The sequence below is a fragment of the Pristiophorus japonicus genome, chromosome 19 (genome assembly GCF_044704955.1).
Source record: "Pristiophorus japonicus isolate sPriJap1 chromosome 19, sPriJap1.hap1, whole genome shotgun sequence".
Lineage (NCBI taxonomy): Eukaryota > Metazoa > Chordata > Chondrichthyes > Pristiophoridae > Pristiophorus > Pristiophorus japonicus.
Genome location: NC_091995.1, coordinates 16,014,264 through 16,035,197, shown reverse-complemented (window position 1 = coordinate 16,035,197; position 20,934 = coordinate 16,014,264). Strand labels below are relative to the sequence as shown.

The window sequence follows — 20,934 nt, the reverse complement described above, 5'->3', positions numbered from 1 at the left end:
ATATCTTCTTATTCTGTAGAGAATGTTCTTCTTTTGATTTGGCAAAAGAGCCGGGTAAGTGGTTCGCATATTTATTTGGCTTGCTTAAGAGACTGAACTGTTTGCATTAAGATGAAGAATGCTCATGTCTGTGTATATGTGTGTGTGTGTATATATGCATGTGTATGTGTGTGTATGTATGTGTGTGTGTACATGTGTGTGTTTGTACTTGTATAACCATGCTTGTAGGTATGTTCCTGTATTGCTTCAATGTAACCTTTTCTGATGACCCAGGATTAGAAATATCTAGCATAACTAGAGCATACAAACATGCCAATCTTTGAAAATAATAAAAGTTTTGGATGCATCATGCTGCTAGACAAATATCATTCCATCTGGAACCACTAATTGCCATTACTAAGAGAAGTACTCAGGTAGTTTGGTGTATCCTTCATCAGAGCAGCGTGGAACTAACCACGCCATCCTTTCAGCTTAAAAAGAAACGAATCTCCATACAGATTAGAATTTAATCAGATAGCAGCCAAATTTATGAACTGAAAATGGAAGGCCCAGAAAAGGTTCAGCAGCAATGGTTTGTTTTAACATATTGGTCACTGAGGCAACATAGCGGGGCTACAAAGATGCTCTTTCATGACCAGTCATGGCTTTAAAATTCAAAAGGCTTCAAATTCAAAGTAATTTTAAACCATGTTTCTCTATTTATCATCAAAATACAGGTATTTTATGAACTCAATCTCACCCAAACACACTAACAACTTTCCTCCGCATAATTTTAACCATTTGGAGTCGTCCAGCACAGCAGTAGTTTCAGACGTGCTGCTAAGTCAATTAAAATAAACGTTGAAAATGTTCGAATTGTATCTTCGTAATATTCCAAAGCTGGTTTTACCTATTACAAAAAAGCTGTGCTTTTGAGCAGTTGTATAGTTGTATACAATCAAATACTTGTCGAAAGCACAACATCTTCCTTAAATATTCCATTTATTTGGGTGAACAACCCTAAATTAAAATGAACATATATTAATTTTAACAACTACATTCACACGCTCATAACAACTCCAGACATCTTAATCATATTCAAACATTCAAGCCTTATTCACTCTCATCCACCGTAAAATATGAATTCCTTCTTATGGGTTAATTAAGTCAAAAATGCCAAAGTCTATGTGACAATCCCAAGTCATACATGCAAGTAATATTAATACAGTTTAAATAACTGGCTGTCTGTAATGGTCAGCCACAGGAAACCAGTATTTATTATTTGATCCGACACTCGGTCTGTGGATTTGAGTTTCAAACCCATATCGAGAAGAACTCAATATCCTTAAAAGAAGATATTTGCATTCATCTGCAATTGGGCTAATTGTCCATTTTTAAGCTCAGTTTCGAGATGGCCCCAGTTTATAGAAACTTTAAATACTCCTGAATAAGCCACTGCTCTTTGTTGGTCAACAGTCTTTCATTAAATTTCAGAATTTCCTTCCCCAATGCTTCTATTTATATCTACTCCCTTCTTTAAAAAGTCCTCATAGGGTGAAGCAGCCATTGACTGTAGCTGAACAACCATGTTCCAATAAGATTATACCACATTCAGATGACCTTATTTTCAAATGAGAGTTTTTCCATATGTAACCATACCTTGGTCATAACATTTGTGGTTATCTCTGCACAGCAGTGAGCAGCATAGCACAAGAGCTTCCGCCCTTTCTCTAAAAGAACTTTTTATTCTCCATCGGACTATCCACTTGATCTCTCATTGTTTTAGACAGCTCCTCACCCTCCATCAGAATCAAGAGCTCCTCGTTTCCCTTAAATTCATAGTTTTAGTTTACATTGCGTGAATCTCATTGGCTAAGTCATAAGCTCACGCAAGGCTTCTCTAGCATTTTCTAACCCCGGTTTCAATCTCCTCTGTTTGCAAATATCCCGTTTCTATATTTTTTCTCGGCTCCCTAACCCTTGGGTTGTAGCAGTGGTAGCCACATCACCAATACGTGCTACATGCATTGTCAGTGTTACCTCAATCTGCTCTTTCTCTTGTCACACATCACTTACTCTATTTTCATTTACCTGCAAACGTAGTGTATCCCAACAAATGCCTCGCTGCTTTAAAATTCATCATTTGCTCATTCACCAAACACTCTACATGGGTCATCAGCATCAGATACGCTCATCACCTTTTGTCATTATGGTGGCCAACAACTCACTACCGACTATGTCAATTAACTCCTTTTGAAGAGTTTCCTAACTAACAAAAAATAGAGAGTTTGGATAAATGCGCCACTTTCCGATTGGCAAACAGTAACTAGAGGGGTGCCACAGGGATCGGTGCTGGTGCCTCAACTATCTAAATCTATAGTAATGATTTGGATGAAGGGACCGAGTTCAATGTAGCCAAGTTTGCTGATGATACAAAGAAAGTTTGGAAAGCAAGCTGTGAGGAGAATACAAAAAATCCTGTAAAGCGATATAGGCTGGCTAAGTGACTGGGCAAACATTTAGCAGATTGAGTATAATGTGCGAGAGTGTGAGGTTATCCACTTCGACAGAAAAAAATAAAAAAGCAAATTATTATTTATATGGAGAAAAATTACAAATTGCTGCAGTACAGCGAGATCTGGGGGTCCTTGTGCATGAAACACAAAACGTTAGCATGCAGGTATAGCACGTGATCAGGAAGGCAAATGGCATGTTGACCTTTATTTTAATGGGGATGGAGTATAAAAGCAGAGAAGTCCTGCTACAACTGTACAGGATATTGTTGAGGCCACACCAAGAGCACTGCATATAGTTTTGGTCTCCTTATTTAAGGAAGGATATACTTGCATTGGACGCAGTTCAGAGAAGATTCACTCGGTTGATTCCTGAGAGGAATGGGTTGACATAAAGAAAGGATGAGCAGGTTGGGCCTGTACTCGTTGGAGTTCAGAAGAATGAGAGGTGATCTTATTGAGATATATAAGGTAATGAACGGGTTCGACAAGGTAGATGCAGAAAGGATGTTTCCACTCATGGGGGAATCTAGAACTAGGGGGCATAGTTTTAGATAAGGGGTTGACCATATAGAAACATAGAAACATAGAAACACAGTAAATAGGTGCAGGAGGGGGCAATTCGGCCCTTCGAGCCTGCACCACCATTCAATATGATCATGGCAGATCATGCAACTTTAGTAGCCCACTCCTGCTTTCTCTCCATACTCTTTGGTCCCATTAGCCATAAGGGCCACATCTAACTCCCGTTTGAATATATCTAACGAACTGGCCTCAAAAACGTTCTGTGGTAGAGAATTCCACAAGTTCACAATTCTCTGAGTGAAGAAATTTCTCTTCATCTCGGTCCTAAATGGATTAACACTTATCCTTAGACTGTGGCCCCATGGTTCTGGACTTCCCCAACATCCGGAACATTCTTCCTGTATCTAACCTGTCTAATCCCATCATAATGTTATATGTTCCCATGAGATCGCCTCTCACCCTTCTAAATTCCAATGTATAAAGGCCCAGTTGATCCAGTCTCTCCTCATATGTCAGTCTTGCCATCCCGGGAATCAGTCTGGTGAATCTTCGCTGCACTCCCTCAATAGCAAGAACGTCCTTCCTCAGATTAGGAGAACAAAACTGCACACAATATTCAGTTGTGGCTTCACTAGGGCCCTGTACAACTGCAGTAAGACCTCCCTGCTCCTATACTCAAATCCGCTCCCGATGTTGGGGAAGTCCAGAACCAGGGGACATAGTCTTAGGATAAGGGGTAGGCCATTTAGGACTGAGATAAGAAACTTCTTCACTCAGAGAGTTGTTAACCTGTGGAATTCCCTGCCGCAGAGAGTTGTTGATGCCAGTTCACTGGATATATTCAAGAGGAAGTTAGATATGGCCCTTACGGTTAAGGGGATCAAGGGGTATGGAGAGAAAGCAGGACAGGGGTACTGAAGGAATGATCAGCCATGATCTTATTGAATGGCGGGGCAGGATCGAAGAGCTGAATGGCCTACTGATGCACCTATTTTATATGTTTCTATGTTTCTATGATGCCAACATGCCATTTGCCTTCTTCACCACCTGTTGTACCTGCATGCCAACTTTCGATGACTGACGTACCATTAAAACCAGGTCTCGTTGCACCTCCCCTTTTCCTAATCTGTCACCATTCAGATAATACTCTAACTTCCTGTTTTTGCCACCAAAGTGGACAATCTCAAATTTATCTACATTATACTGCATCTGCCATGCATTTTCCCACTCACCTAACTTTTCTTAAGTCACCCTTCAGCCACTTAACATCCTACTCACAGCTCACACTGCCACCCAGCTTGGTGTCATCTGCAAACTTGGAGATATTACATTCAATTCCTTCATCTAAATCATTAATGTATATTGTAAATAGTTGGGGTCCCAGCACTGAACCTTGTGGTACCCCAGCTATTTACTGCTGAATAGAGGAGGAATTTATTCTCTCCGTGGGTTGTAAATCTGTGGAATTCTCTGCCCCAAAGAGCTGTGGAGGCTGGATCATTGCGTACATTTAAGGCGCTGATAGACACATTTTTGAGCAATAAGGGAGTAAAGGGATATAGGGATGGGCAGAAAAATGGAGCTGAGCCCATGATCAGATCAGCCATGATCTTATTAAATGGCGGAGCGGCTTCCGAGGCCAAATGGCATACTCCTGCTCATATTTCTTATGGTCTTATGTTCTCATGTTCCCTGACAGTCAACATGAATACTCGAACTATTGGACAGATTAGCCCATGCATTTTCAAAACATTGTCCTACCCAAACGAAATTCGCTTTTGTACAAGTCCAGAGCATCCTAGGGAGTTGCTATTCTGCCCCATTTGCCTGGCAGTAACATCCGCGAGGTGGGACTTTATGCACCAGGCATGGAAATCATGCCCTCTTCTCGAAATTGAGGTTACTGTCTGCAAACGGAAGTGGAGCGCAAAAGAATGGACTCTACTTCCTCACTGGGGCACTAATGGAGTGGAAGCAGAGGGCCCTGTAGTGCTTCTGTCTAGTAGGGGCTCACCGCTTCATTGAAGTGGAGAGCCCAAACTGCCAATTCAGCGACGTCCTACCTGGAGTGGGGCGATGTGTTAAAAGCCTGGCACTCAAGTGATGTTCTGGGCTGACAGATTGTGGCATGGATCCCGCGTTCAAAGCATCAACGAGGTGCGCCAGAAACTGCTGACATTTGTTTCCAACATGGCCAACACCTCCCCTTTTGGTAGCAGCCTGCGATCCACCTGCCATCCCGTTCATGTGCCCTGAAGTTATTGCTATCATTGCCTGCTGCAGCTTCAGGGGGGGTGCGAGGCAATTTTTGTTCAGTGGCAAAAATGGGGCACTGCGCACGGTGATGACATTGTCATTGCCAGTGCAGCAGTGCTGGGCACTACCGGTTGCCACCGCCAGTAAACTCCTAGGGAATTAAACCGGAGTCAGTAGCAGTGTGTTGCCCAGTAGAAAAGTTATCGGAGGCAAAAATGATCCCAATTTGTCCCCCTTGGTATCACACAAACGGAAGTTTTGCTCGTCAGATTCTGCTTTGTTCTTCAATTGTAAGACAATTCGAATCTGGTCAACCAAATATGGTTGTGGTGTAATCCTTTTATAGTGTCTGACCAAGTCCACACACACACAATGTCTTTAATCATTAGAAATTCAGAACAATAAACACAATTTTCCTGTTTTTCTCTGGGTAGAGAAGTACATTTCGTTAATCCTTTCCATCCTGACTCTCTCTACAAGTTATTAAGGAAAGTGTGAGATCTATTTAGGTCTCTAGTCACACACACTGTCCTTGCTGATTCTTTATGGAATGACAAGTGTTATTGTGAGCAAGACCCCCAGAAATGCGATAGTTCCTACAAAAAACTAGATGCTAACATGTTTACCATCCTGGCCTATTGTCCCACTTCCAATCTCAAGACTATCTTCTTTATCTCGTTTCACAATGTAGCAACAAAAAGAAGTCAACAGACACGAATCACTCAACCTGTATCTCATGAGCAGCTAAGCAGCAAAGGCAGCTAAATTGTATCCTGACACATTAAGCCATAAGGCATCCTGACAATGAACAATGTTAAACATTTAATTATTTCTAGATGCCTTACAAATCCGTGAGCCATTTATAACTAAAACGGAAGAAAAAACCCCAATCATATGAGATTGAGCCAATCCGTGTACCTATATGTAGATGGCTAGGTATCTTGCAACTTCAAAAGTACTTCACGGGTTCTATAGCTCTTGGGAGTTTCTGAGGTCATGGAAGGTACTCTATAAATGCAATTACGAAGGTAAACTTGCGCAAAACATAAAAACGGATAGTAAAAGCTTTTACAGATATATAAAACGGAAAAGAGTGACTAAAGTAAATGTTGGTCCCTTAGAAGATGAGAAGGAGAATTTAATAATGGGAAATGTGGAACTGGCTGAGACCTTAAACAATTATTTTGCTTCGGTCTTCACAGTGGAAGACACAAAAACCATGCCAAAAATTGCTGGTCACAGGAATGTAGGAAGGGAGGACCTTGAGACAATCACTATCACTAGGGGGCTAGTGCTGGACAGGCTAATGAAACTCAAAGTAGACAAGTCCCCATGTCCTGATGAAATGCATCCCAGGGTATTAAAAGAGATGGCGGAAGTTATAGCAGATGCATTCGTTATAATCTACCAACATTCTCTGGACTCTGGGGAGATACCAGCGGATTGGAAAGCAGTTAATGTAACGCCTCTGTTTAAAAAAGGGAACAGACAAAAGGCAGGTAACTATAGGCTGGTTAGTTTAACATCTGTAGTGGGGAAAATGTTTGAAACTATCATTAAGAAAGAAATAGCGGGACATCTAGATTGCAATAGTGCAGTCAAGCAGACGCAGCATGTATTCATGAAGGGGAAATCATGTTTAACTAATTTACTGGAATTCTTTGAGGATATAACGAGCATGGTGGATAGAGGTGTGCCGATGGATGTGGTGTATTTAGATTTTCAAAAGGCATTCGATAAGGTGCCACGCAAAAGGTTACTGCAGAAGATAAAGGTACGCGGAGTCAGAGGAAATGTATTAGCATGGATAGAGAATTGGCTGGCTAACAGAAAGCAGAGAGTCAGGATAAATGGGTCCTTTTCGGGTTGGAAATCGGTGGTTAGTGGTGTGCCACAGGGATTGGTGCTGGGACCACAACTGTTTACAATATACATAGATGACCTGGAAGAGGGGACAGAGTGTAGTGGAGCAAAATTTGCAGATGACACAAAGATTAGTGGGAAAGCGGGTTGTGTAGAGGACACAGTGAGGCTGCAAAGAGATTTAGATAGGTTAAGCGAATGGGCTAAGGTTTGGCAGATGGAATACAATGTTGGAAAGTGTGAGGTCATCCACCTTGGAAAAAAAAAACAATAAAAGGAAATATTATTTGAATGGGGAGAAATTACAACATGCTGCGGTGCAGAGGGACCTGGGGGTCCTTGTACATGAATCCCAAAAAGTTAGTTTGCAGGTGCAGCAGGTAATCAGTAAGGTGAATGGAATGTTGGCTTTCATTGCGAGATGGATGTAGTACAAAAGCAGGGAGGTCCTTCTGCAACTGTATAGCGTATTGGTGAGGCCGCACCTGGAGTACTGCGTGCAGTTTTGGTCACTTTACTTAAGGAAGGATATACTAGCTTTGGAGGGGGTACAGAGATGACTCACTAGGCTGATTCTGGAGATGAGCGGGTTACCTTATGATGATAGATTGATTAGACTGGGTCTTCACGCGTTGGAGTTCAGAAAGATGTGGGGTGATCTTATAGAAACATTTAAAATAATGAAAGGGATAGACAAGATAGAGGCAGAGAGGTTGTTTCCACTGGTCGGGGAGACTAGAACTAGGGGGCACAGCCTCAAAATACGGGGGAGCCAATTTAAAACCGAGTTGAGAAGGAATTTCTTCTCCCAGAGGGTTGTGAATCTGTGGAATTCTCTGCCCAAGGAAGCAGTTGAGGCTAGCTCATTGAATGTATTCAAGTCACAGATGGATAGATTTTTAACCAATAAGGGAATTAAGGGTTATGGGGCACGGGTGGGTAAGTGGAGCTGAGTCCACGGCCAGATCAGACATGATCTTGTTGAATGGCGGAGCAGGCTCGAGGGGCTAGATGGCCGACTCCTGTTCCTAATTCTTATGTTCTGATGTTCTTATAAGCATTTCTGTCTTGTTTAATATCTACTTCAAACCGCGAGGGGGTGAATTGTGCATGTCTCGAAACAGCACAAAAGCAATATACTGCAGATGCTGGAATCTGAAATAAAAACAGAAAATGCTGGAAATACTCAGCAGCATCTGTGGAGAGAGCAACAGAGTTAACGTTTCAGGTCATAACTGGAATGAGTTAGAGATGTAACAGGGAAAGGAAAAGGGGGAGGGGAGGAAAGAACAAAAGCGAAAGTCTACCTGATAGTGTGGAATGCAGGAGAGATTAAAAGACATGAGGGATGATGGTGTGAGGCCAAAGGAGGTGGTAATGGGATGTTATGAAAATAAAAGATGAGTCTAGATAAGGTGTAAATGGGGTTTGTAGATTCAACTGCTGCCATGGGATAGAGAAAAAAAACAGAAAAAGAGGAAAATAATTAAAAAGAATAAAGGGGCAGAGATTATAGTTTGAAGTTGTTGAACTCGATGTTGAGCCCCGAAGGCTGTAAAGTGCCAAATCGAAAGATGAGGTGCTGTTGCTTGAGCCTCTGATCTTTCATGAGCAGGGTAATTCCAGGAGGAGCACGCAATATAGCCGAAATGATACCTGGTTGGAAATGCATCCGAGAGTACATTTTGAAAATGGAATTGTTAACCACCAAAACCTCAGTTATAATTGAAAGGAGTTTCCTTAAGTATTCCTTATTTTACTTTATTTCTGTTTTGTCCCAAACAGAATTATCACCCAGAAGGAAAGTACAAAATCATTCCATTCCTCAGGTAACTACATGTCTATCTACAGAGAATGCTGGAAATAGCACCGGGTCTGCAGTATCTGTGGAGAGAAAAACAGAGTCAAGTTTTGGGTTGACGACCCTTCATCAGAACTGCCGAATATTCGAAAAGATCACATTCTTAAGCACTGAAAGGAGGAGGGAAAGAAAGAACAAAAGGCAAGGTCTGTAATAGGGTGGAAGGCAGGAGAGATTAGAGAGACAAAAGGGATAATGTCCGAATTGAAATGATAATCACAGAAGTCAGAAAAGGGTTAATCTGGATAGGGTATGAATGGAATAGTAATGACCAGCTGCCATTCGAGACAAAGAGACAAAAAAAGAAGAGAGAAGGAAAAAAAACATAAGATGGTGGTGGTGGTGTTGGTGGTGGGGGCGGGAGGGGGGGGTGGGTGGGGTGGCGGAGGGATGGGTGGGGAGGCGGGGAGGGAGCCGAACATGGCCAGAGGTCATGCGCTGAAATTGTTGAACTCGATGTTGAGTCCAGAAGGCTGTAAAGTGCCTAAACGAAAGATGAGATGCTGTTCCTCGAGCTTGAGTTGAGAAAGTGGAGGAGTTCGAGGATGGAAATATCAGAGTGGGAGTGCAGTGGAAAATTAAAGTAACAAATTACTGGAAGCTCAGGGTCACCCTTACGGACTGAACGGTGGTGGTCCGCAAAGTGGACACCCAATCTGTGCTTGGTCTCCCCAATGTAGAGGGGACCACATCGTGAGCAGCGAATACAGTATACTAATTTGAAAGAAGTACAAGTAAATTGCTGTTTCACCAAGAAGGAATATTTGGGGCCGTGGATCGTGGCGAGGGAGGAGGTAAAAGGGCAGATGTTGTATCTCCTGTGCTTGCACGGGAAGATGCCGTGGGAAGGGAAGGGGGTGTTTGGCTTGTCTGTGGAAAGAGCCAAGGTATCGTGGAGAGAGCGATCCGTTTGGAACGCTGAGAATGGAGGGGATGGGAAGATGTGATTGGTGATGCAATCACGCTGCCTGTAGCAGAAATGGCGGATGATGATCCATTCAACATGGAGGTTGGTGGGGTGAATGATTGGGATAAGGTGAACCCAGTCGTGGTTCTGAGAGGGAGGGGAAGGGGCAAGAGTAGAGGTGCAAGAAATAGAACGGACATAGTCGAAGGGCCATTTGAACCACGACGGAGAGGAATAGAAACATAGGAATTTACAGCTCAGAAGGAGGCCATTTGAGCCCATCGTGTCCACACTGGCTGAAAAATGTTGAGGAAAAAGAAAGAATGTCAGAGACACTAGTGTGAAAGGTGGCATTGTCAGAGCAGGTGCGACAGAGATGGAGAAACTGGGAGAATGGAATTGAGTCCTTACAAAATGCAGCGTGGGAGGAAGTGTAGTCCAGATAGCTGTGGGAGTCAGTGGGCTTACAGTGGATACTGGTCGAAAGCCTATCCCCAGAAATGGAGACAGAGAAATCGAGGAAGTGAAGGGAAAAATCAGAGATAGACCATGTGAAGGTGAGGGAAGGGTGGAAATTGGATGCAAAATGAATGAAAGCTTCTAGTTCAGGGCGGGATCAGGAACCGGCACTGATACTATCATCAATGCATTAGCAACACCTTTAATTTGGAGAAAAAATAGAAGTTGTTTAATGTGACAACAAGTTCAGCTAGGCGGAGAAGGTTGGTGGTGGATGGGGACTGGTTGGGCTTCTGCTCGAGGAAGAAGCATAGCGCCCTCTGGCCATCCTGGTGTGGGATGGAAGTGTAGAGGGGTTGAACGTCCATGGTGAAAAGGAGACAGTTGGGGCCAGGAACTGGAAACTGTTAAAGTAATGGAGTATGCCAGAGGAATCGCGGATGTAGGTGGGAAGAGACTGGACCAGGGGAGAAAAATAGAGTTGAGATAGGAAGAAATAAGTTCTGTGGGGCTAAAACAGACTGAAACGATGGATCTACTGGGTCAGTCCTATTTGTGGATCTTGGGAAGGGCGATAGGAGCGGGCTGTGTGGGGTTGGGGAAATATGAGGTTGGAGGCTGTGGACAGAAGATTTCCAGAGGAGATGAGGTCACTGACGGTCTAGGAAATTATGGTTTGATGTTCAGTGATGGGTTCATGGTCCAGGGGAAGGTAGGAGCAGGTGTCAGAGAGTTGGCAACCAGCCTCTGCAAGGTAGAGGTCGGTTCGCCAAACAACAACAGTGCTACCCTTGTCAGCAGGTTTAATGACAATGTTGGGGTTGGATCTGAAAGAGAGGAGTGCTGTAAATTCAGAGGGAGATAGGTTGGAGTGAGTGAGCGGAGCAGAGAAATTGAGACGGTTGATGTCATTACCACTTCAATTCGGCCATCATCCCTTTTCTCTCTCTAATCTCTCCTGCCTTCCACCCTATCACAGGCCTTCCATTTTGTTCTTTCTTCCCCTCTCCATTTCAGTGCTTAAGAATGTGCTCTTTTCGAACATTTGGCAGTTCTGACGAAGGGTTGTCGACCCGAAACTTTAATTCTGTTTTTCTCTCCACAGATGCTGCCTGACCCAATGAGATTTCCAGCATTCTCTGTTTGTATTTCAGATTCCATCATCCGCAATATTTTGCTTTTGCTTATTTATCTCTCTAGCTGCAGGTGTTGGGTGTCTTGTACAAAATAGGATACAATTTCACGTGCACATTTTTGTGCAAAATATGTTGATTAGCTCAAAATAATTATCAAAAATGCATCAAGGAACACAGTTCGAATGACGGCGATTTGACGTGCAGAAATATCTGAACAGTGTATGATCAAAGAAAAATCCCATGATACGTGATTTTAATTGAAATAAAAGATAGAAAGTGCAAAAGTGCAAAAGGAGATTGAATCAGAAAGTAGTTACAGGTCATTTACCTCTCTTCCTCTTTCAAATTTGCAGTAGTCACAGATTTTCTTGTAATTTCTGCAGGTTGATCTGCTCTGAACTTACATGAGGGCAGGCCGACATGTTCAAACAAAGGGGGGAAATGTTTGACTTTCAATGGGAAATCGCACGCCTCGCCCGATATTATTTACCCATTTGAAAGAGCAGGTAGTGAAATATTCAGAATATTTCATTATTTTGAGTCATCATTGAATACTCCTGTGAAGCACCTTGGGATGTTTCACTACGTTAAAGGCACTATATAAGTACAAATTATTGTGGTTGTAGTAAATAGTTGCTGATGAAACTGTAGTCTGCTACTAGAGTCTGCCAACAGAAAGCATTTCAGCAATAGCTGCCGTTCACAAAAGTCTAAAAGGTCACTCATAATTCATGCGGTTCTTTTAGGCAGATATGTTGAGTGGAAATTTACAGTCTGCATCAGTCAAGGCTTCACAACTTATTTCATCATCTTACTTTCAACCACAACATGTAACTATATAGCTCCTTTCACGTAAAGCTGCCAATATGCTTCACAACGTGGAATGGGGTAGAAATAATACGCTCGTTTGATTATATTATTTTGCCACGCTGCTTCATAGAATCATAGAAAAACTACGACACAGAAGGAGGCCATTCGACCCATCATATCCATGCCGGTAGATAAAGAGGTACTCAGCCTAATCCCAGCTTCCAGTGCTAGGTCCGTAGCCCTGTAGATTACAGCTCTCTAATTGCACATCCAAGTATCTTTTAAATGTGGTGAGGATTTCTGCCCCTAGCAGCCTTTCAGGATGAAGAAATGTTTACTCAGCTCCCCTCTAATCCTCCTACAAACTGCTTTAAATCTATGCCCCCTGGTTATTGACCCCTCTGGCAAGGGAAATAGGTCCTTCCTATCCATTCTATTTAGAACCCTCATAACTTTATACACCTCAATTAACTTTCCCCTCAACGACCTCTGTTCCAAGGAAAACAAACCCAGTCTATCCAATCTTTCCTCATAGCTGAAGTTTTCTAGTCCTGAAAACATCTTCTTAAATATGCTCTGCACCCTTTCAAGTGCAATCGTATCCTTCCTATAATGTGCTGGCCAGAACTGCACGCCTACTCAAGCTGGAGCTCAATTAGTGTTGAATACAGTTGTAGCATAATCTCCCTGCTCTTGTAGTCTATGCCTCGGCTAACAAAGGAAAGCATTCTGTATGCCTTTTTAACTGCCTTGTGGACCTATCCTGCTACCTTTATGGATCTGTTCCTCCACACCTCTCAGTATCCTCCCATTTATTGTGCATTCGTTTGCCTTGTTGCCCTCCCAAAATGCATTGCATCACACTTCTCCGGATTGAATTCCACTTTTCTAACCTAATGACCATGGATATTAACTGTCAACCACGTGGCCAATTTTTGTATCATCAGCAAATTTCTTTATTATACTCCCTACATTTAAGTCTAAATCATTAATATATACTACGAAAAGTAAGGGACCGAGTACTGAGCCCTGTGGATCCCTGCTGGAAACAGCCTTCCAGTCGAGAAAACTCCCTTCAACCATTAACCTTTGCTTCCTGCCACTGCGCCAATTTTGGGTCCAATTTGCCACTCTCCTTTGGATCCCATGGGCTTTTACTTTTTTGATCAGCCTACCATGTTGGACCTTTTCAAAAGCCTTGCTAAAATCCATGTAAACTACATCAAACACATTGTCCTCATTGACCCTCCTTGTTACCTCCTCAAAGAACTCAATCAAATTAGTCAGACACGATCTTCCCTTAACAAATCCATGCTGATTGCCCTTGATTAATCTGTTTTATAAATGAAGGCTTATACTGTCCCTGAGAATTGATTGCAGTAATTTGCCCAGCACCGAGATTAACCCATCTGACCAGTAATTGCTCGGTTTATCCCTTCCTCCCTTTTTAAACAATAGTGCAATGTTAGCAGTTCTCCAATCCTCTGGCACAACTCCTGTAGCCAGGGAGGATTGAAAAATGATGGTCAGAGCCTCCGCTACCTCTCTTGCTTCTTTTAGTAGCCTCGGATATAATTCATCCAGTCCTGGCGATTTATCAATTTTCAAGGATGCTAAACACCTTAATACTTCGTCTGTTACTATGTTTACCCCGTCCAATATTTACTGTCTTCCTCCTGAACGTCAACATCGGCATCGTCCCCCTCTTTTGTGAAGACAGCCGCAATGTATTCATTTAGTACCTTACCCACCTCTTCCACCTCCATACATAGATCAACATTTTGGTCCCTAATAAGCCCTACCCTTTCCTTAATTATCCTCTTGCTCTTTATGTAATTGTAAAACATCTTTCGGGTTTCTTTGACTCTACTTGCCAGTATTTTTTCATGCCCTCTTTTTGCTTTCTTAATTTCACCCCTGCACTTTCTATACTCATCTAGGCTTTCTGTAGTATTGAGCTCACAATATCTGATATAGGCTTCCCTTTTTTGCTTTATCTTACCCTGTATGCACCTTGTCATCCAGGGAGCTCTAAATTTGGCAATTCTACCCTTTTTCTTTGTGGGAACATGTTTACCCTGAACTCTATTTACCTCCCTCTTGAATACCTCCCACTACTCTGGCACGAATTTACCTTCAAGTAACTGTTTCCAGTCCACTTTTTCTAAATCACTTCTCAGCCTAGTAAAATTGGCCTTCCCCAAATTTAACACCTTTACTCCTCTTTTTTCTTTGTCCTTATTCATAATTATGCTAAATCTAACTGAATAATGATCTCTAGCACAATGCTCTCCCACTGATACCCATTCCACCTTCCCCGCTGCATTCCCAAACATTTAATGCAGAACTGCCCCCCTCTTGTTGGGCTTGCTAAGTATTTGCTAAAACATTTCTCCAGACTGAAATTTGGGAAGTTTAGTGCCCTCTATACCTTTTACACTGATAGTTTCATAATGAAAATAAGATTAAAGGTCCATTCCTCACCTCCAGTGACTTTACCCTTATTTATTTTTACCTTACAACACCGAATTCCTTCGTCCCATCATACAATCAATAACACAACCCTACAATCTCTTTCCATTTTTACCGCTCATACCCACGGATCAAGAGTATATGCATTCAAAGTGCAAATTACAATGGAAACCCTTTCGAGAACTATCAACTTCAAAGGGCAGAAATAGTTGCATAATATATCGATTCTTGCCAATGTATAGGGTCGTCTCTAGTCTGAAAATGTGCCGATTACTGTTTGTGTGCTCCTTCAACACATCCACACTATTTCTCTGCTATCATGTCAAGATGGCACATAATATAGGGGGGGGGGGTGGGGTTGCGGAGAGAGCTGACTTGGAGGAGGACTGAGAAGTTACATATAGTCCTTGCAGAAAGGTGAAATACAGCCTTGCACCAAGCTAAACACGGCATGCTTTTGTTGTTCTAGCTTATTTTCTTCTTACCCACTGTCACATAGGCATATACACAACTGTATGGACAACACACAGTAGGGCTCATTTTAATCGAACTCGCCAGGCGGGAATTCACGGGATGGAATGGAATGCCAGTTTTGTGCCAAGCCTAATATTTGGACGGGACATAAAACCAGCGTTGCCTCTGATCCCGTCAGTTTCTCGACGGGCAGGTTGGGTTAACATTGCACTGGCTCAACGCACAATTTATTTGCAGATTTCCTGTGGGTATTCTTGGGGTACAGCTTTCTAACATTTGTTGCCATTGCAAACCTGGAGTGAAAGCAGACAGTCCTGCCTGTCGCCCAAAACAAGATAATGCCACCGTCATCTTTCTCACCAAGGTTTGCAAGCACTGGGACCGCAACACACATCCTGCCAGAAGCTGAGTAGGTAGCACCAGATGAGTGACCACGTGCAGTTAAGGATGAGCAAGTAGTGGTTAGCATGAGGACGAGTCGAAGCCTAACTTCCAGATGTTTACGTGGCTGCCATTAATGAAACCTGCACAGTGGAAATTGCAGTAAGTCACATCATGCAATCGTTGCTATTCACAAAAAGACGAAAAGATAGCGTTGGTTATTCTGATGGATGCATCATACACTGGCATTCAATAACCATTATATTAGCTTGCAACAAAACAGACCATATATATGTTACATTTAGTACCGAGCCACATAAGAAGATATTAAGACAGGTGACCAAAAAACTTGGTGAAAAGAGGTAGAGAGTTTTAGGAGAGACAGTGCAGAATTCCAGAGCCTAGGTTCGAGGCAGCTGGAGGCACGTCCGCCAATGTTGGAGTGAAGAAAATCGGGGATTCACAAGTGCCCAGAATTGGAGGAGTGCAGAGATCTAGGAGATTTGTAGGGCTGGAGGAGGTTAGAGCGATCGGAAGGAGTGACGCCATGGAAGGATTTGTTTAGAAAAATGCAGATTTTGCCGGACTGGGATCCAATATATGTAAGTGAGCACAGGGGTGATGGGTGGACGGGACTTGTTGCGGAGTAGGACATGGACAGCCGAGTTTTGATGGGCTCCAGTTTGCGGAGGGTGCAAGATGGGAGGCCAGCCATGGGAGCATTGGAATATTCCAGAGGTAACAATGGCATGGATGAGGGCTTCAGGAGCAGATGAACCGCAGCAGCAGCAGAGGGGGGCAATGGTATGAAGGTGGAAGTAGGTAGTCTTGGGGATGGATGGGAAGTGGGATAGGAATCTCAGTTCGGGGGAAAATAGGATGCTAAGATTGTAAATAATCTGATTCAGTCACATAGAATTTACACCACAGGAACAAGCTGATCAGCCCAACTGGTCTATGCTAGTGTTTATGCTCCACTCTAGCCCACTCTGCTTCATCTCACCCTATCAGCATAACGTTTTAATTTTTTCTCCCTTATGTACTTACCTAGTTTCCCCTTAAAGTTATCTATGTTTTTCGTCTCAACTATTCCATATAGTAGTTCCACGTTATTACCATTCTCTTCGTATAAAAGTTTCTCCTGAGTTCCTTATTGTATTTATTAATGACGATCTTATTTTTATGGCCCCTAGTTGTAGGCATAATTACATAATGTAGACATAACGTCCCATAAGTGGAAACGTCGTCCCTACATCTACACTATCGAAACCCTCATAATTTGAATGCCTCGATTAGGCCAGCTCTCAGACTTCTCTTCTCTAGAGAAAGCAACCCCAGTCTGTTCAGTCTTTCCTCATAGCTAGGACCTCAGTTCTGGTATCACCCTCGTAAATCTTTTTTGCATCTTGTCCAGTGCTTCAATATCATTTTCGAAATAAGGAGACCAGAACCATGCCGTATGGGCGCTTTTAAAGCAACAACCATTATTAACTGTACTTTAACCTGGTAAACTCCTTGGGGTTCTGCAGAATGTATTCCGATACCGTGCTGCTCCCATAACTCCCAGAACAGCTGTTATATTCAGTCTCTTGATGCGTGTCCCCTTTTTTTAAATTAAAGTTTTGGTTTAAACTGAAATATTTTAAATGCTTCAATTGCAATAGGGTTTCGAGAGAATCTTCAGATACCCTGCTATTTTAATTTGACACAAACATTCCCCATATACACTTATATAAGGAACAAATTAAAAATAAAACTGTAGTAAAGTAATGACAGGTAATTAATAGCAACATGAAAAAAATAGCAACATTACGACACTGAAAAGAAGATACAAAACACGTCTATTCCTTTAAGACCTCCATTGCACAGCAGTCATTCCACATGAAGACCAATGCACGACCAATGCACAGAGGTCCGCCCTGGGTGGCAAGTACTTTATTTAAATTAATTTCACTTTTTTAAGCAGTTCTCCAAAGTTTTCCTATGACAACACTTTACGTTGGCCTAAAATGCCAGCTTGAAGCTTGAGCACTGCATGAATCATTCGCAACAGAGGACTTCCCGTCTATTTTGTGGACCCAGCTCAGAAATTAGACATTGATTCCTCCCTCAAATTACTGAACAGCGATTCTAGAGACTGGCTCTGTGCTCCTTAATCTGACCGTTCAATCGTGTAGATTTCACTTAACGAGCATTGATGATGCAAGTATTGGCAAGCTGAGGTTTGGTTTCTGTTTGGCAATCCAGAGTGAGGGCTTGAGCAAGATTAGCGAGTTTTATGTCTGGCGCTGTATAGAGTGTAAATCCCGATGCAGTGAAATTTGCTTTGCGAAGTACAAAGGAAGGTAATCGGAGCTCCTTTGCGCTTTCTTTTAATCTGAACCCTGTTTACAAAGCATGGAATACAAAATAGAATTCAATCAGAGAAGTGTGACGCAATGCATTTGCAGAGGGCGAACAAGGCAATTTATACACAATAAATGGTAGGACACTTAGAAGTGCAAAAGGACAGAGGAACCTTTGGAGTGCATGCCCAAAGATTCCTGAAGATAGCAGGACAGGGAGACAAGGTGATAAAGAAGGCACACGGGATACTTGCCTTTATTAGCTGAGGCATAGAATATTAGTGTCGATCAGTTGATTCCAGAGATGAGGGGGTTGACTTATGAGGAAAGGTTGAGTAGGTTGGGCCTTTACTCATTGGAATTCAGAAGAATGAGAGGTGATCTTATCGAAATGTATAAGATTATGAGGGGGCTTGACAAGGTGGATGCAGAGAGGATGTTTCCACTGATAGCGGAGACAAGAACTAGGGGGCATCATCTTAGAATAAGGGGCTGCCCATTTAAAACTGAGATGAGGAGAAAATTATTTTTCTCAGAGGTTTGTGGTTCTGTGGAATTCGCTGCCGCAGTGAGCTGTAGAAGCTGGGGCATTGACTAAACTTAAGACAGAAATAGACAGTTTCTTAAAGGATAAGGGAATTAGGGGTTATGGAGAGCGGGAAGGGAAGTAGACCTGAGTCCATGATCGGATCATCCATGATCATATTAAATGGCAGAGCAGGCTCGAGGGGTCGTATGGCCTTCTCCTGCTCCTATTTCATTTGTACTTGTGTTCTTATAAGAGCAGGGAGTTTATGCATGAACTGTGTAAAACACTACTCCGGCCACAGCTATTGTACTGCGTGTAGTTTTGGTCACCACATTACAGGAAAGATGTGAATGCACTAGAGAGAGTACAGAGGAGATTTACAAGGATGTTACCTGGACTGGAGAATTTTAGCTATGAGCAAAGATTGGATAGGCTGGGCTTGTTTTCTTTGGAACAATGGAGGCTGAGAGGAGATCTATTTGAAGTGTATAACATTATAAGGGGCATAGATAGAGTGGATAGGAAGGACCTATTCCCTTAGCAGGAGGCATAGATTTAAAGTAATTGGTAGGAGATTTAGAGGGGACTTGATGAGAACTTTTTTCACCCAGAGGGTGGTGGGGGTTTGGAACGCACTGCCTGAAAGGGTGATAGAGGCAGAAAGCTTTATCACATTTAAAAAATACTTGGATATACACTTGAAATACCGTAACCTACAAGGCTATGGGCCAAGAGCTAGAAAGTGGGATCAGGCAGGGTAGCTCTTTGTCGGCCAGCACGACCATGATGGGTCGAATGGCCTCCTTCTCTGCTTTAAATTTCTATGATCGAATGATTCTATGAAAGCAAGGATTCTCCCTTGAAAACTTTCTATATAGAGAAACTCTGTGTATGCTTGTATGTGAGACCTGCAGATACATCGTAACTGTAGCTCTACAATGTAATCTAACTGACACTGCTCCTATGATGTTTCATGTCTTATTCCTCTTTCGCTCCGAACATTGTCCTATGCCTGCTCTCTGCATCCTCATGTGTAGACGTGAAAAGCCGCCTCCAATCACAACTCATTTCCCCCAGAATGTAATAACTGTTGAATTCTACACTTTCAGCGACAACAACTTGTATATAGATAGCGCCTTTAACATCATAAATTGTCCCACTGTGCTTCACAGGAGAAAATATCAAATAAAATTTGACACCGAGATGTATGAGGAGATATTAGGGCAGGTGACCAACAGCTTGGCCAAAGAGGCAGGTTTTAAGGAGCGTCCTAAAGGAGGAAAGAGAGATAGAGAGGCGGAGAGGATTAAGGCGGGAATTCTAAAGCTCACGGCCTAGGCAGCTCAAGGCACGTCCACCAATGAAGATGCCTTACCAAAGCCTAATTTTGCACAGCATAATTTCTAGGCCAATACAAGTTTAAGACTGCTCTGAAGGAAAGAACGCAATGGGTCTGAAATGAATGCTTGCTATAAAAAATTAAGTGGTGAAAGAATGGCTTCTTTTTAACTTGATGCTATCCAAAGTAATGTTCATGTTCTTGCTCCAAAGCATGAAGATGGTTACCTTCGTTGTCATGATAATGAAGTTAAGGCAAACAAAAAACGTGCACCACCGCCAAGAAGGACCATGCAGTAGATTTCAACCAGCGCGGCATCGTCTGATTATTATCAAATATCTGCTTCAGCACCCAGCTTTATCAAACAAACTGTATGACAAGAATATTTCATTAGAATCTTTTGGTTTTGTGTTATAACTAGTTTTTGAACATTGATGTAGAATACATGTTGTATGAAATTTTAAATAGGTGGTACTGTTTCTTTTTCATTTCAAAAACCTCTCCGCTCTTTCAAGTTGCTGCTACCATTGTGCAGCCAACTGTCAGGGATAATTGATATAATTCAGAAATAATGAAAAAGTGCAATACACTGAAATGCTTTTGAATACCTAAATATTAGCTGGAAATTTACTTATACATCTTTTTTTTTTAATTGCAGCGGTTCTGACTTGTCTTTTATCGATGCTACTATATATTTTTTTCTGAATTTCTCTTGCCCCTCTCATACTACAAGTGCACCGCCATGCGCTTTCTTTCTCCTCCTTGAACATTCATTCTTTTCAAATAAAGACTAATGCCAAATGTGCAACTTGAAGTCATTCTTACCGGGACGTTCGCACTGCGGGGTTTCTCAATTCTCTCAGTCTACCCAGCCTCCGACAATCCAAAGATTTTATAAATCATAGTTTATTACTAACTACATAGAATTACATAGAATTAGATTGGATGTGCAGCACAGAAACGGGACATTCGGCCCAACCGGGCCAAGCCAGCGTTTATGCTCCACTGGACCCTCCCCCTGTCTTTCCTCAACTAAATCTATCAGCACAACGTTCTATTCCCTTCTCCATCATATGCTTGTCTAG

General features: G+C 42.4%; 1 long non-coding RNA gene across 1 annotated transcript; it reads left to right on the top strand.

The window, feature by feature from the left end:
• Positions 1–23: 23 nt before the first annotated feature.
• On the top strand, positions 24–20,561 carry LOC139230375 (uncharacterized). The gene is made up of 3 exons (XR_011587910.1): positions 24–54; positions 8,922–8,965; positions 20,062–20,561. It is a non-coding gene; the product is annotated as an uncharacterized lncRNA (long non-coding RNA).
• The last annotated feature ends 373 nt before the right edge of the window (positions 20,562–20,934 follow it).